The 12,196-nt window shown below is 36.0% G+C and overlaps 3 non-coding genes across 3 annotated transcripts; all 3 read right to left on the bottom strand.

Annotated features, from left to right (window-relative positions):
* Positions 1-2,737: 2,737 nt before the first annotated feature.
* TRNAI-UAU (transfer RNA isoleucine (anticodon UAU)) lies at positions 2,738-2,830 on the bottom strand. The gene is given in 2 exon segments: positions 2,738-2,773; positions 2,793-2,830. It is a non-coding gene; the product is annotated as a tRNA-Ile (tRNA).
* Positions 2,831-9,914: 7,084 nt separating this feature from the next.
* Positions 9,915-10,007, bottom strand: TRNAI-UAU (transfer RNA isoleucine (anticodon UAU)). The gene is given in 2 exon segments: positions 9,915-9,950; positions 9,970-10,007. It is a non-coding gene; the product is annotated as a tRNA-Ile (tRNA).
* Positions 10,008-11,706: 1,699 nt separating this feature from the next.
* On the bottom strand, positions 11,707-11,799 carry TRNAI-UAU (transfer RNA isoleucine (anticodon UAU)). The gene is given in 2 exon segments: positions 11,707-11,742; positions 11,762-11,799. It is a non-coding gene; the product is annotated as a tRNA-Ile (tRNA).
* Between the last annotated feature and the right edge of the window lie 397 nt (positions 11,800-12,196).

Genomic DNA, 12,196 nt, shown 5'->3' with positions numbered 1-12,196 from the left:
ATAATCAATGACTAATGACATAAGAAAAGGAAAAAAAACAGTGTACAAAGTTGCTCCAGGTGAGGCTTGAACTCACAACCTCAGCATTGCTCAACAGATACTGTCTTATAAGTACCGCGTGCTGACCAATTGCGCCACTGGAGCACTTTGCAGCATTTATTGGTTATGCTAGATGTGGATTTTATTCAATACAATCAGTACAGTCATAAGAATTGAAAAAGAAAATCATTTTTGGTGATGAATGATGAGCAACAAAGGAACATGCATGCTAGATGGCACTTGAATAAGCTGTCCACGGTGATAGAAAAGGTTTAAAAACAACAACAACAATGTTATCATAATTAATGTCATATTTTAGCTTCTGTGGTCATTTTTTACAAGCTAAACACTGCAAGACTGTTTTACAGTTGAAGCAAGAATAAAATATCAACTCTAGTGATGAGACACTTGCTGTAAATAACTTCCAACTCAGACGGGACTTAAACCCACAATCACTGGCTTAGGAGAACAGTGCCTTACCCATTATGCCAGTGGTGCTTACTGATGTCTTTATTTAAGACTGATAGGTTTTTAATAGTCAATTATTTATGTTTGAAAAAAATTGAAGCTGTTTACTGTGTTCTTTGCATTACCAAGTCCTGCAAGAAATGTGCTGGTACTATCCAGAGCTGTCAGTATGGATTATCATGCTATATTGCAGAAAATCAATTTGATGCAACTGCTTTACCAACAGTATGTTAATCTTTTCCATTGCTGTTTTGTTGGCTGACTGAAGGAAGATATGCAGTGCATTTGAACCAAAGCAGATGTGTGCTGACAACTTAAATGCACAATCATGTTTGTGTTTTTTCTTTCTTTCTTCCATCCTTTGTAATATCATATTAAATATTAAGGTAGCAGTTTATAATCAATGACTAGGAAAAAAAACAGTATACAAAGATGTTCCAGGTGAGGCTTGAACTCAAAACCTCGGCATTGCTCAACAGATACTGTCTTATAAGTACCGCGCGCAGACCAATTGCGCCACTGGAGCACTTTGTAGTTTTAATTTGTTATGCTAGATGTGGATTTTATTCAATACAATCAGTACAGTCATAAGAATTGAAAAAGAAAATCATTTTTGGTGATGAATGATGAGCAACAAAGGAACATGCATGCCAGATGGCACTTGAATAATCTGCCCACGATGATAGAAAAGGTTTAAAAAAAAACAACAACAATGTTATTTTTGTCATATTTTAGCTTCTGTGGTCATTTTTTACAAGCTAAACACTGCAAGACTGTTTTACAGTTGAAGCAAGGATAAAATATCAACTCTAGTGATGAGGCACTTGCTGTAATGACTTCCAACTCAGACGGGACTTAAACCCACAACCACTGGCTTAGGAGAACAGTGCCTTATCCATTATGCCAGTTGTGCTTACTGATGTCCTTATTTAAGACTGATAGGTTTTTAATAGTCAATTATTTATTTTTGAAAAAAAGTGAAGCTGTTTACTGTGTTCTTTGCATTACCAAGTCCAGCAAGAAATGTGCTGGTACTAACCAGAGCTGTCAGTATGGATTATCATGCTATATTGCAGAAAATCAATTTGATGCAACTGCTTTACCAACAGTATGTTAATCTTTTCCATTGTTGTTTTGTTGGCTGACTGAAGGAAGATATGCAGTACATTTGAACCAAAGCAGATGTGTGCTGACAACTTAAATGCACAATCATGTTTGTGTTTTTTCTTTCTTTCTTCCATCCTTTGTAATATCATATTAAATATTAAGGTAGCAGTTTATAATCAATGACTAATGACATAAGAAAAGGAAAAAAAAACAGTATACAAAAATGCTCCATGTGAGGCTTGAACTCACAACCTCGGCATTGCTCAACAGATACTGTCTTATAAGTACCGTACGCTGACTAATTGTGCCACTGGAGCGCTTCTCAGCATTAATTGGTTATGCTAGATGTGGATTTTATTCAATACAATCAGTATAGTCATAAGAATTGAAAAAGAAAATCATTTTTGGTGATGAATGATGAGCAACAAAGGAACATGCATGCCAGATGGCACTTGAATAAGCTGTCCACGGTGATAGAAAAGGTTTAAAAAACAACAACAACAACAATGTTATCATAACTAATGTCATATTTTAGCTTCTGTGGTAATTTTTTACAAGCTAAACGCTGCAAGACTGTTTTACAGTTGAAGCAAGGATAAAATATCAACTCTAGTGATGAGACACTTGCTGTAATGACTTCCAACTCAGACGGGACTTAAACCAACAACCACTGGCTTAGGAGAACAGTGCCTTACCCATTATGCCAGTGGTGCTTACTGATGTTCTTATTTAGGACAGTTAGGTTTTTAATAGTCAATTATTTATTTTTGAAAAAAATTTAAGCTGTTAACTGTGTTCTTTGCATTACCAAGTCCAGCAAGAAATGTGCTGGTACTATCCAGAGCTGTCAGTATGGATTATCATGCTATATTGCAGAAAATCAATTTGATGCAACTGCTTTACCAACAGTATGTTAATCTTTTCCATTGCTGTTTTGTTGGCTGACTGAAGGAAGATATGCAGTGCATTTGAACCAAAGCAGATGTGTGCTGACAACTTAAATGCACAATCATGTTTGTGATTTTTCTTTCTTTCTTCCATCCTTTGTAATATCATATTAAATATTAAGGTAGCAGTTTATAATCAATGACTAATGTCAAGGGAAAAAAACTGTATACAAAGATGCTCCAGGTGAGGCTTGAACTCACAACCTCAGCATTGCTCAACAGATACTGTCTTATAAGTACCGCGTGCTGACCAATTGCACCACTGGAGCACTTTGCAGCATTCATTGGTTATGCTAGATGTGGATTTTATTCAATACAATCAGTACAGTCATAAGAATTGAAAAAGAAAATCATTTTTTGTGATGAATTATGAGCAACAAAGGAACATGCATGCCAGATGGCACTTGAATAAGCTGCCCACGGTGATAGAAAAGGTTTAAAAAAAAACAACAACAATGTTATTTTTGTCATATTTTAGCTTCTGTGGTCATTTTTTTACAAGCTAAACACTGCAATACTGTTTTACAGTTGAAGCAAGGATAAAATATCAACTCTAGTGATGAGGCACTTGCTGTAATGACTTTCAACTCAGACGGGACTTAAACCCACAACCACTGGCTTAGGAGAACAGTGCCTTATCCATTATGCCAGTGGTGCTTACTGATGTCCTTATTTAAGACTGATAGGTTTTTAATAGTCAATTATTTATTTTTGAAAAAAAGTGAAGCTGTTTACTGTGTTCTTTGCATTACCAAGTACAGCAAGAAATGTCTTGGTACTAACCAGAGCTGTCAGTATGGATTATCATGCTATGTTGCAGAAAATCAATTTGATGCAACTGCTTTACCAACAGTATGTTAATCTTTTCCATTGCTGTTTTGTTGGCTGACTGAAGGAAGATATGCAGTGCATTTGAACCAAAGCAGATGTGTGCTGACAACTTAAATGCACAATCATGTTTGTGTTTTTTCTTTCTTTCTTCCATCCTTTGTAATATCATATTATTTATTAAGGTAGCAGTTTATAATCAATGACTAATGACATAAGAAAAGGAAAAAAATCAGTATACAAAGATGCTCCAGGTGAGGCTTGAACTCACAACCTCAGCATTGCTCAACAGATACTGTCTTATAAGTACCACGCGCTGACCAATTGCACCACTGGAGCACTTTGCAGCATTAATTGGTTATGCTAGATGTGGATTTTATTCAATACAATCAGTACAGTCATAAGAATTGAAAAAGAAAATTATTTTTGGTGATGAATGATGAGCAACAAAGGAACATGCATGCCAGATGGCACTTGAATAAGCTGTCCACGGTGATAGGAAAGGTTTAAAAAACAACAACAACAGCAATGTTATCATAATTAATGTCATATTTTAGCTTCTGTGGTAATTTTTTACAAGCTAAACGCTGCAAGACTGTTTTACAGTTGAAGCAAGGATAAAATATCAACTCTAGTGATGAGACACTTGCTGTAATGACTTCCAACTCAGACGGGACTTAAACCCACAACCACTGGCTTAGGAGAACAGTGCCTTACCCATTATGCCAGTGGTGCTTACTGATGTTCTTATTTAGGACAGTTAGGTTTTTAATAGTCAATTATTTATTTTTGAAAAAAATTGAAGCTGTTTACTGTGTTCTTTGCATTACCAAGTCCAGCAAGAAATGTGCTGGTACTATCCAGAGCTGTCAGTATGGATTATCATGCTATATTGCAGAAAATCAATTTGATGCAACTGCTTTACCAACAGTATGTTAATCTTTTCCATTGCTGTTTTGTTGGCTGACTGAAGGAAGATATGCAGTGCATTTGAACCAAAGCAGATGTGTGCTGACAACTTAAATGCACAATCATGTTTGTGTTTTTTCTTTCTTTCTTCCATCCTTTGTAATATCATATTAAATATTAAGGTAGCAGTTTATAATCAATGACTAATGTCAAGGAAAAAAAACAGTATACAAAGATGCTCCAGGTGAGGCTTGAACTCTCAACCTCAGCATTGCTCAACAGATACTGTCTAATAAGTACCGCGTGCTGACCAATTGCACCACTGGAGCACTTTGCAGCATTCATTGGTTATGCTAGATGTGGATTTTATTCAATACAATCAGTACAGTCATAAGAATTGAAAAAGAAAATCATTTTTGGTGATGAATTATGAGCAACAAATGAACATGCATGTCAGATGGTACTTGAATAAGCTGTCCACTGTGATAGAAAAGGTTTTAAAAAAACAACAACAATGTTATCATAATAAATGTCATATTTTAGCTTCTGTGGTCATTTTTTGCAAGCTAAACACTGCAAGACTGTTTTACAGTTGAAGCAAGGCTAATATATCAACTCTAGTGATGAGACACTTGCTGTAATGACTTCCACCCCATATGGGACTTGGACCACCTGGCTTAGGAGGGCAGTGACTTATCCATTATGCCAGTGGTGCTTACTGATGTCCTTATTGAAGACTGATAGGTTTTTAATAGTCAATTATTTATTTTTGAAAAAAAGTGAAGCTGTTTACTGTGTTCTTTGCATTACCAAGTCCAGCAAGAAATGTGCTGGTACTAACCATAGCTGTCAGTATGGATTATCATGCTATATTGCAGAAAATCAATTTGATGCAACTGCTTTACCAACAGTATGTTAATCTTTTCCATTGCTGTTTTGTTGGCTGACTGAAGGAAGATATGCAGTGCATTTGAACCAAAGCAGATGTGTGCTGACAACTTAAATGCACAATCATGTTTGTGTGCTTTCTTTCTTTCTTCCATCCTTTGTAATATCATATTAAATATTAAGGTAGCAGTTTATAATCAATGACTAATGACAAGGAAAAAAAACAGTATACAAAGATGCTCCAGGTGAGGCTTGAACTCAAAACCTTGGCATTGCTCAACAGATACTGTCTTATAAGTACCGCGCGCAGACCAATTGCGCCACTGGAGCACTTTGTAGCATTAATTTGTTATGCTAGATGTGGATTTTATTCAATACAATCAGTACAGTCATAAGAATTGAAAAAGAAAATCATTTTTGGTGATGAATGATGAGCAACAAAGGAACATGCATGCCAGATGGCACTTGAATAAGCTGCCCACGGTGATAGAAAAGGTTTAAAAAAAAACAACAACAATGTTATTTTTGTCATATTTTAGCTTCTGTGGTCATTTTTTACAAGCTAAACACTGCAAGACTGTTTTACAGTTGAAGCAAGGATAAAATATCAACTCTAGTGATGAGGCACTTGCTGTAATGACTTCCAACTCAGACGGGACTTAAACCCACAACCACTGGCTTAGGAGAACAGTGCCTTATCCATTATGGCAGTGGTGCTTACTGATGTCCTTATTTAAGACTGATAGGTTTTTAATAGTCAATTATTTATTTTTGAAAAAAAGTGAAGCTGTTTACTGTGTTCTTTGCATTAACAAGTCCAGCAAGAAATGTGCTGGTACTAACCAGAGCTGTCAGTATGGATTATCATGCTATATTGCAGAAGATCAATTTGATGCAACTGCTTTACCAACAGTATGTTAATCTTTTCCATTGCTGTTTTGTTGGCTGACTGAAGGAAGATATGCAGTGCATTTGAACCAAAGCAGATGTGTGCTGACAACTTAAATGCACAATCATGTTTGTGTGTTTTCTTTCTTTCTTCCATCCTTTGTAATATCATATTAAATATTAAGGTAGCAGTTTATAATCAATGACTAATGACATAAGAAAAGGAAAAAAAAACAGTATACAAAAAAACTCCATGTGAGGCTTGAACTCACAACCTCGGCATTGCTCAACAGATACTGTCTTATAAGTACCGCGCGCTGACCAATTGCGCCACTGGAGCGCTTTGCGGCATTAATTGGTTATGCTAGATGTGGATTTTATTCAATACAATCAGTACAGTCATAAGAATTGAAAAAGAAAATCATTTTTGGTGATGAATGATGAGCAACAAAGTAACATGCATGCCAGATGGCACTTGAATAAGCTGTCCACGGTGATAGAAAAGGTTTAAAAAACAACAACAACAATGTTATCATAATTAATGTCATATTTTAGCTTCTGTGGTAATTTTTTACAAGCTAAACACTGCAAGACTGTTTTACAGTTGAAGCAAGGATAAAATATCAACTCTAGTGATGAGACACTTGCTGTAATGACTTCCAACTCAGACGGGACTTAAACCCACAACCACAGGCTTAGGAGAACAGTGCCTTACCCATTATGCCAGTGGTGCTTACTGATGTTCTTATTTAGGACAGTTAGGTTTTTAATAGTCAATTATTTATTTTTGAAAAAAATTGAAGCTGTTTACTGTGTTCTTTGCATTACCAAGTCCAGCAAGAAATGTGCTGGTACTATCCAGAGCTGTCAGTATGGATTATCATGCTATATTGCAGAAAATCAATTTGATGCAACTGCTTTACCAACAGTATGTTAATCTTTTCCATTGCTGTTTTGTTGGCTGACTGAAGGAAGATATGCAGTGCATTTGAACCAAAGCAGATGTGTGCTGACAACTTAAATGCACAGTCATGTTTGTGTTTTTTCTTTCTTTCTTCCATCCTTTGTAATATCATATTAAATATTAAGGTAGCAGTTTATAATCAATGACTAATGTCAAGGAAAAAAAACAGTATACAAAGATGCTCCAGGTGAGGCTTGAACTCTCAACCTCAGCATTGCTCAACAGATACTGTCTTATAAGTACCGCGTGCTGACCAATTGCACCACTGGAGCACTTTGCAGCATTCGTTGGTTATGCTAGATGTGGATTTTATTCAATACAATCAGTACAGTCATAAGAATTGAAAAAGAAAATCATTTTTGGTGATGAATTATGAGCAACAAATGAACATGCATGTCAGATGGTACTTGAATAAGCTGTCCACGGTGATAGATAAGGTTTAAAAAAAACAACAACAATGTTATCATAATAAATGTCATATTTTAGCTTCTGTGGTCATTTTTTGCAAGCTAAACACTGCAAGACTGTTTTACAGTTGAAGCAAGGCTAAAATATCAACTCTAGTGATGAGACACTTGCTGTAATTAATTCCACCCCATATGGGAATTGGACCCCCTGGCTTAGGAGGGCAGTGACTTATCCATTATGCCAGTGGTGCTTACTGATGTCCTTTTTGAAGACTGATAGGTTTTTAATAGACAATTATTTATTTTTGAAAAAAAGTTAAGCTGTTTACTGTGTTCTTTGCATTACCAAGTCCAGCAAGAAATGTGCTGGTACTAACCAGAGCTGTCAGTATGGATTATCATGCTATATTGCAGAAAATCAATTTGATGCAACTGCTTTACCAACAGTATGTTAATCTTTTCCATTGCTGTTTTGTTGGCTGACTGAAGGAAGATATGCAGTGCATTTGAACCAAAGCAGATGTGTGCTGACAACTTAAATGCGCAATCATGTTTGTGTTTTTTCTTTCTTACTTCCATCCTTTGTAATATCACATTAAATATTAAGGTAGCAGGTAATCAATGACTAATGACATAAGAAAAGAAAAAAAAAACAGTATACAAAGCTGCTCCAGCTGATTCTTGAACTCACAACCTCGGCATTGCTCAACAGATACTGTCTTATAAGTACCGCGCGCTGACCAATTGCGCCACTTTAGCACTTTGCAGCATTAGTTGGTTATGCTAGATGTGGATTTTATTCAATACAATCAGTACAGTCATAAGAATTGAAAAAGAAAATCATTTTTGGTGATGAATTATGAGCAACAAATGAACATGCATGTCAGATGGCACTTGAATAAGCTGTCCACTGTGATAGAAAAGGTTTAAAAAAACAACAACAATGCTATCATAATTAATGTCATATTTTAGCTTCTGTGGTCATTTTTTTCAAGCTAAACACTGCAAGACTGTTTTACAGTTGAAGCAAGGATAAAATATCAACTCTAGTGATGAGACACTTGCTGTAATGACTTCCAACTCAGACGGGACTTAAACCCACAACCACTTGCTTAGGAGAACAGTGCCTTATCCATTATGCCATTGGTGCTTACTGATGTCTTTATTTAAGACTGATAGGTTTTTAATAGTCAATTATTTATTTTTGAAAAAAATTGAAGCTGTTTACTGTGTTCTTTGCATTACCAAGTCCAGCAAGAAATGTGCTGGTACTAACCAGAGCTGTCAGTATGGATTATCATGCTATATTGCAGAAAATCAATTTGATGCAACTGCTTTACCAACAGTATGTTAATCTTTTCCATTGCTGTTTTGTTGGCTGACTGAAGGAAGATATGCAGTGCATTTGAACCAAAGCAGATGTGTGCTGACAACTTAAATGCACAATCATGTTTGTGTTTTTTCTTTCTTTCTTCCATCCTTTGTAATATCATATTAAATATTAAGGTAGCAGTTTATAATCAATGACTAATGACATAAGAAAAGGAAAAAAAAACAGTATACAAAGATGCTCCAGGTGAGGCTTGAACTCACAACCTCGGCATTGCTCAACAGATACTGTTTTATAGGAACCGCGTGCTGCCCAATTTCACCACTGGAGCACTTTGCAGCATTAACTGGTTATGCTAGACATGGATTTTATTCAATACAATCAGTACAGTCATAAGAATTGAAAAAGAAAACAATTTTTGGTGATGAATGATGAGCAACAAAGGAACATGCATGCCAGATGGCACTTGAATAAGCTGTCCACGGTGATAGAAAAGGTTTAAAAAACAACAACAACAATGTTATCATAATAAATGTCATATTTTAGCTTCTGTGGTCATTTTTTGCAAGCTAAACACTGCAAGACTGTTTTACAGTTGAAGCAAGGATAAAATATCAACTCTAGTGATGAGACACTTGCTGTAATGACTTCCACCCCATATGGGACATGGACCCCCTGGCTTAGGAGGGCAGTGACTTATCCATTATGCCAGTGGTGCTTACTGATGTTCTTATTTAAGACTGTAAGGTTTTTAATAGTCAATTATTTATTTTTGAGCAAAAAGTTAAGCTGTTTACTGTGTTCTTTGCATTACCAAGTCCAGCAAGAAATGTGCTGGTACTAACAAGAGCTGTCAGTATGGATTATCATGCTTATTGCAGAAAATCAATTTGATGCAACTGCTTTACCAACAGTATGTTAATCTTTTCCATTGCTGTTTTGTTGGCTGACTGAAGGAAGATATGCAGTGCATTTGAACCAAAGCAGATGTGTGCTGACAACTTAAATGCACAATCATGTTTGTGTTTTTTCTTTCTTTCTTCCATCCTTTGTAATATTATATTAAATATTAAGGCTACCAGTTTATAATCAATGACAAATGACATAAGAAAAGGGAAAAAAAAAACAGTATACAAAGCTGCTCCAGGTGAGGCTTGAACTCACAACCTCGGAATTGCTCAACAGATACTGTCTTATAAGTACCGTGCGCTGACCAATTGCGCCACTGGAGCACTTAGCAGAAACAGTTGGTTATGCTAAATGTGGATTTTATTCAATACAATCAGTACAGTCATAAGAATTGAAAAATAAAATCATTTTTGGTGATGAATGATGAGCAACAAACGAACGTGCATGCCAGATGGCACTTGAATAAGCTGTCCACGGTGATAGAAAAGGTTTATAAAAAAACAACAACAATGCTATCATAATAAATGTCATTTTTTAGCTTCTGTGGTCATTTTTTACAAGCTAAACACTGCAAGACTGTTTCACAGTTGAAGCAAGGATAAAATATTAACTCTAGTGATGAGACACTTGCTGTAATGACTTCCACCCCAAATGGGACTTGGACCCCCTGGCTTAGGAGGGCAGTGACTTATCCATTATGCCAGTGGTGCTTACTGATGTTCTTATTTAAGACTGTTAGGTTTTTAATAGTCAATTATTTATTTTTGAGGAAAAAGTGAAGCTGTTTACTGTGTTCTTTGCATTACCAAGTCCAGCAAGAAATGTGCTGGTACTATCCAGAGCTGTCAGTATGGATTATCATGCTATATTGCAGAAAATCAATTTGATGCAACTGCTTTACCAACAGTATGTTAATCTTTTCCTTTGCTGTTTTGTTGGCTGGCTGACTGAAGGAAGATATGCAGTGCATTTGAACCAAAGCAGATGTGTGCTGACAACTTAAATGCACAATCATGTTTGTGTTTTTTCTTTCTTTCTTCCATCCTTTGTAATATCATATTAAATATTAAGGTAGCAGTTTATAATCAATGACTAATGACATAAGAAAAGGAAAAAAAAACAGTAGACAAACATGGTCCAGGCGAGGCTTGAACTCAAAACCTCAGCATTGCTCTACAGATACTATCTTATAAGTACCATGCGCGGACCAATTGCACCGCTGGAGCACTTTGCAGCATTGATTTGTTATGCTAGATGTGATACAATCAGTACAGTCATAAGAATTGAAAAAGAAAATCATTTTTGGAGATGAATGATGAGAAACAAAGGAACATGCATGCCAGATGGCACTTGAATAAGCTGTCCACGGTGATAGAAAAGGTTTAAAAAAAACAACAACAATGTTATCATAATAAATGTCATATTTTAGCTTCTGTGGTCATTTTTTGCAAGCTAAACACTGCAAGACTGTTTTACAGTTGAAGCAAGGATAAAATATCAACTCTAGTGATGAGATACTTGCTGTAATGAATTCCACCCCATAGGGGACTTGGACCCCCTGGCTTAGGAGGGCAGTGACTTATCCATTATGCAAGTGGTGCTTACTGATGTTCTTATTTAAGACTGTCAGGTTTTTAATAGTCAATTATTTATTTTTGAGGAAAAAGTGAAGCTGTTTACTGTGTTCTTTGCATTACCAAGTCCAGCAAGAAATGTGCTGGTACTATCCAGAGCTGTCAGTATGGATTATCATGCTATATTGCAGAAAATCAATTTGATGCAACTGCTTTACCAACAGTATGTTAATCTTTTAAATTGCTGTTTTGTTGGCTGACTGAAGGAAGATATGCAGTGCATTTGAACCAAAGCAGATGTGTGCTGACAACTTAAATGCACAATCATGTTTGTGTTATTTCTTTCTTTCTTCCATCCTTTGTAATATCATATTAAATATTAAGGAAGCAGTTTATAATCAATGACTAATGACATAAGACAAGGAAAAAAAAAAACAGTATACAAAGATGCTCCAGGTGAGGCTTGAACTCACAACCTCGGCATTGCTCAACATATACTGTCTTATAAGTACCGCGCGCTGACCAATTGCACCACTGGAGCACTTTGCAGCATTAGTTGGTTTTGCTAGATGTGGATTTTATTCAATACAATCAGTACAGTCATAAGAATTGAAAAAGAAAATAATTTTTGGTGATGAATGATGAGCAACAAAGGAACATGCATGCCAGATGGCACTTGAATAAGCTGTCCACGGTGATAGAAAAGGTTTAAAAAACAACAACAACAATGTTATCATAATTAATGTCATATTTTAGCTTCTGTGGTCATTTTTTGCAAGCTAAACACTGCAAGACTGTTTTACAGTTGAAGCAAGGATAAAATATCAACTCTAGTGATGAGACACTTGCTGTAATGACTTCCAACTCAGACGGGACTTAAACCCACAAGCACTGGCTTAGGAGAACAGTGCCTTATCCATTATGCCAGTGGTGCTTAC

This window comes from Pseudophryne corroboree, unplaced genomic scaffold, assembly GCF_028390025.1.
Source record: "Pseudophryne corroboree isolate aPseCor3 unplaced genomic scaffold, aPseCor3.hap2 scaffold_2009, whole genome shotgun sequence".
Taxonomy (NCBI): Eukaryota; Metazoa; Chordata; class Amphibia; order Anura; family Myobatrachidae; genus Pseudophryne; species Pseudophryne corroboree.
The sequence above is the reverse complement of the archived record's forward strand: the minus strand, read 5'-3'. Positions and strand labels throughout refer to the sequence as shown.